Source organism: Zalophus californianus, chromosome X, assembly GCF_009762305.2.
Source record: "Zalophus californianus isolate mZalCal1 chromosome X, mZalCal1.pri.v2, whole genome shotgun sequence".
NCBI lineage: Eukaryota > Metazoa > Chordata > Mammalia > Carnivora > Otariidae > Zalophus > Zalophus californianus.
This window is the reverse complement of record NC_045612.1, coordinates 2,543,095-2,548,688: the sequence shown is the minus strand read 5'-3', so window position 1 is coordinate 2,548,688 and position 5,594 is coordinate 2,543,095.

The following is a 5,594-nucleotide window of genomic DNA, read 5'->3' as shown; positions in this document are numbered from 1 at the left end:
AAAAAAATGATCAAGAAGTCAGTCTGGGGGCACCTGGGTGGCTCAGTCGGTTAAGCATCTGCCTTCGGCTCAGGTCATGATCCCAGGGTCCTGGGATCGAGCCCCACATCGGGCACTCTGCTCAGCAGGGAGCCTGCTTCTCCCTCTCCCTCTTCTGCTCCCCCTGCTTGTGCGCACTCTCTCTCTGTCAAATAAATAAAATCCTTAAAAAAAAAAGTCCAAAAGAAAGTCAGACATGACAGAGGAATCCTTCCACTACTGAGCAGGGACCTTGGAACCCAATGTTCAATAGCTATTGAAGTAGTGTCCCTGGATCTACTTTCTCACCCCAACCTCAGTCACCATCTTGGGTGTATGAGTACAATTGGGAAAGGAAGAAGAGGTTTTACTATTTCAAAAGATGAGGACTACAGCAGTAGCTCCTAGCCAGATATTTCTAGGACTCTGTTGGTGACAGTATAGACATAAATACCTAAAAGAAAAATACAGTAGTGTTATTTTGAAAAATCACTTAGCATACCAGGTTTCCACCCAGCAGGGATCAACCTGCACTTAGTCTTAGTCTGGAAACCTGGAAACTTAGTACTTAAGTCTCCTCCCACATAGATCTACACTTGTGAGGGCCCCCAACCCGTTCATCCTCATGTGGTGTCCTCTAAGGACTCTGCTTATGAATGTCTTCCACTTGTGGGTCTCCACGGAATGCATTCCTCTTGTGATGCTTCTTTGCACAATATTGTCTCCCTGTGAAGGTCCCAGGGAGGAAAGCTTTCACTAGGGGAACCAACACTGGTTCCATTGAATAGAAAGTTAGACTACCACCTGGCATTTTGGGGCCCCTCGTACCACTGAACCAACAAAGAGGGTTACTGGGTGGTTGATTGCTCCTGATTATCAAGTGGAAGTAGAATTGCTGCTACACAGTAGGGGTAGGAAGGACCATGTCTGCAACCTAGGAGACTGATTCTCTGAGATTGTCTCTTAGTTTTCCCTTGTCCAATAATAGAAGTTAATGGAAAACTATAGTGACTCGTGCAGGCAGGACCACTAAAGGCTGAGATTGATCGAGAAGGAAGGTTCATATCTTCCCACCAGGTAAACAACCACAACCACCTGAATGAGGTCATAGGGAACTTGAAATACTGGTGGAAAAAGGAAGATATAAATACTATGACCTCATGACCAGCTGCAGAAATAAGAGCTATAAAAGCTATGCATATTTTGTCTTGCTTTGTTATTATATATTTGAATCTAGTAGCCCAATTTTTCCTTCTCTCATTTATTAATCTTCATTTAAATTGTGTGGATGGTGCTTAATCTTATAATGCAGTCTGTGGATTACAGCATATCAAAGTGTAATTGTGACAGAACTACAAAAGGAACAGACATCCCCCAGATAATGAGAGTGTGTCTAATGGGATTTTTGACACCCCTTCTTGGAGAAGGTGAAGTCACAGTCACCTATATGAAGGATGCTTGCATTTTGCTAATCAGAAGCATAGTGTTGTTATTGATCATTTAGGGGAAAAATATGGATAGAAGAGTATTATGGGTGATGAGTGGTCAAAAAGGTGGGCCATGCTGGACTGACTGTTAGCAACTATGCAGCATGCTTTCCTCTTTGTACGTTCTTTCCTCAATATAAGGGAGAATCCTGAAAAATATGCATCCCAGAATCCATCATTAGAGTGTTTCTGGGCTCAGTCCTCCAGGTACTCAAGTACCCTGAGAGATACTTATGCCAGATTTGGAAGGCAGAAGAGAAGAAGCCCTTATTCTCTGGCAGCACCAATGGACACTATAGGGTGTCAAAAATAGGGTACACATGTTTTTTCTCAGTGGCTTCTGGAAAACTTGCTGAAGATCATCTATGACAGTCCTTTAGGCAGCTGCAATCGTGGGGTTTTTTTCCTTATGTTCCAACGGCAGCCTCCCCGATCTTTGCTGCTTCAGCCTTATATTGATTTCCTGTTCGCAAGCCTTGCTTCTTGAGAAAGACTGGCACTGCTTTCCTGATGGGCTTCCCTGTTAACACTGTCTCCACCCAACCTTCTTCTACATGAATGGCCTCTGCAACATGCTCTCTGCCTGTGAATGTTTTCTACCACACTATCTGTTCTGTGAAAGACCCATGCTCCAGGCCCTCCTTGCTATGCACTGTTTTGAACACTTTCTGCACAGTGCTGTCCCCCAGGGAGCAACTTGTGTGCCAGGCCTGTTATCTAACACCATCTGTAGGATTCCTTTCCCTCTGAATATCTTCTGAACACTGGGCCCTGCCCATGAATCCTGCCTGTGACCCCAGGAATTCCTTTTGTCTGCTGCATTCTTCATAATGTGATCAGCACAATTTCTTCCTCTGGGTGCATTCTGTACCTACTTTCTGCTTGGAAGTATGTGTGTCTCTCTCTAAAGTTTTATCTGGCTGTGAGTGATGACTACGGAGCATTTTCTGTGAATATTGTTTGCACATTCATACTTTTTATTAGTTTCAGGGGTAGAATTTAATGATTCATCAGTTGCATCTTACACCCAGTACTCATTACATCACATGCCCTCCTTAATGCCCATCACCCAGTTACCCCATCCCCTCACCCATCTCCTCTCCAGCAACCCTCAGTTGGTTTCCTAGAGTTAAGAGTCTTTTATGGTTTGCCTCCCTCTCTGTTTTCATCTTATTTTTCCTTCCCTTCCCCTATGTTCATCTGTTTTGTTTCTTAAACTCCACATATGAGTGAGGTCATATGATAGTTGTCTTTCTCTGACTGACTTATTTTTCTTAGCAAAATACCCTCCAGTTCCAACCATGTCATTGCAAATGGCAAGATTTCATTCTTTTTAATGGCTAATATTCATATATATATATATATATATATATATATATATATATATATATATATATAGGAATTGCTGCTACACAGTAGGGGTAGGAAGGACCATGTCTGCAACCTAGGAGACTGATATATATATATATATATATATATATATATATATATATATATTCTCTATCCATTCATTTGTTGATGGAAATCTGGGCTCTTTCCATAGTTTGGCTATTGTGAACATTGCTGCTACAAACGTTGGGGTGCAGGTGCCCCTTCGGATCACTATGTTTGTATCTTTTGGATAAGTACCTAGTAGTGCAATTGCTGGGTCATAGGGTAGATCTATTTTTAACTTTTTGAGGGAACTCCATCCTGTTTTCCAGAGTGGCTGCACCAGTTTGCATTCCAGTGCAACAGTGCAAGAGGGTGCCCTGCATATTCATATTTTTAACAGCTTTATTAATAGACATATAACATATAAGAAGTGGCACATATTTAAAAAGTGTACAGGGACGTGAGCAAGATGGCTGAGGAGTAGGAGACCTAAATTTCGTCTGGTCCCAGGAATTCAACTAGATAGGCATCAAACCATTCTGAACACCTATGAACTCAACAGGAGATCGAAGAAAAGAATAGCAGCAACTCTCTGAACAGAAAAGCGACTACTTTCTGGAAGGTAGGATGTGTGGAGAAGTGAATCTGAGGCGATATTTGGGAAGATAGACCGCGGGGGGAGGGAGCCTCCATCAGCCGGTCACTGGCAAGTGACAGAGCAGTGGAGCACAAAATCGGAACTTGTAGAAGTCTGCTCCGCTGAGGGACATTGCTCCAGTGGCTAAGCGGGGGTGGAACACTCGCTGGGACAGTGTGGTCTTAGGACCCTTGGGGCCTCTGCAGAGACAGAGCCGAGGAGTGGGCTCTCAGCTCAGGGTTGCCATAAACCGTGATCCGTGGTGCAGTCAGGCCACTGCTCTTCCAGCAGGGACCCAACAAGCAGCAGAGCCGGGGAGACTCCCCTTCCTCCCCTGGTAGGAGTGGTGCAGGAGTGCACTGCAGGGATCTGCTGGGTTTGGAGACTCCACATGGGGTCAGGTGCGAGAGAGAGAAATGCTCAGTCACAGGCCGGGTGAGCATGGAGTGTGGCCGGAGACCGGGGAGACAGGAGTGATTGACTTTTTCTCTGGGGGCACACTGAGGAGTGGAGCCCCGAGTTCTCAGCTCCTCTGGGCCAGAGATTGGGAGGTCGCCATTTTCACTCTTGTCCTCCAAAGCTGTACTGAAAGCTTGCAAGGAACAAAAGCTCCTGAGAGCAAACCTGAGCAGATTACTTAGCCCGGACCCAGCAAGGATGGGGCAATTCCACCTCCTGCAAAGACATTTGGGAACCACAGCAACAGGCCCCTCCCCCAGAAGATCAGCAAGAACAGCCAGCCAAGACCAAGTTTACCGATCAATGGGAACAGGAGAACTCCAGCACTAGGGGAATACAGCACATAGAATTCATGGTTTTTTCTCCCATGATTCTTTGGTCTTTCAAAGTTAATTTTTTTAGTTTTCTTTTTCTATTTTTTTTTTGAATTTTTCTTTTTCCCTTTTTCAACCAACATCTTATCAATCCCTTTTTAAAAAATCTTTTTTATTTTTAATCTTTAATGTCATATTCTATCCCTTCAGTGTAGTTAATCTTATTTTTGGTATATATATAAGTTGTTCTCTCTTTAAAATTTGGGGATACAGTTTCTTCTAACAGACCTTAAATCTCTAGTGTATGGCTTTGTTCTAGTCTCCTGCCTGATCACATTCTCTCCCCCCGCTTTATTTCTCTTCTTTCTTTTTTCAACCTTATCTTATCAATTCCTTTTATAAAATCTTTTATAATTTTCATCTTTATAGTCATATTCCATCCCTTCATAGTATTTACCCTTATTTTTGTACATATATGTTTTTCTTTCTTAAAATTTTGGGAGGCAGTTTCTTCTAACAGACCAAAATATGCCCAAAACCTAGTGTGTGGCACTGATTTATTCACCAGCTTGATCATATTTGATCATATTCTTTTTTTTTCTTTTTCATTTTTTTCTTTTTTCTTTCTTTCCCTTTCTTTTCCCCCCAGTTTTGGGTCTCTTCTGATTTGTTTAGTGTATATTTTTCTGGGGTCGTTCTTACCCTGTTAGCATTTTGTTCTCTCATTCTATTCCCCTCTGGACAAAATGACAAGACGGAAAAACTCACCTCAAAAAAAAAAAAAGACTAAGAGGCAGTACCAACTGCCAGGGACCTAATCAATATGGACATTGGTAAGATGTCAGAACTAGAGTGCAGAATAACAGTTGTAAAGATACTAGCTGGGCTTGAAAGAAGCATGGAAGATACTAGAGAAACCCTTTCTGGAGAAATAAAAGAACTAAAATCTAACCAAGTCGAAATTAAAAAGGCTATTAATGAGGTGCAATAAAAAATGGAGGCTCTAACTGCTAGGATAAATGAGGCAGAAGAGAGAATTAGTGATATAGAAGACCAAATGATGGAGAATAAAAAAGAGATAAACAACTACTGGATCATGAGGGCGAAATTCGAAAGATGTGATACCATAAGGTGAAACAATATTAGAATAATTGGGATCCCAGAAGAAGAAGAAAGAGAGAGGGGGCAGAAGGTATATTGGAGCAAATTATAGCAAAGAACTTCCCTAATCTGGGGAAGGAAACAGGCATCAAAATCCAGGAGGCACAGAGAACCCCCATCAAAATCAATAAAAATAGGTGAACA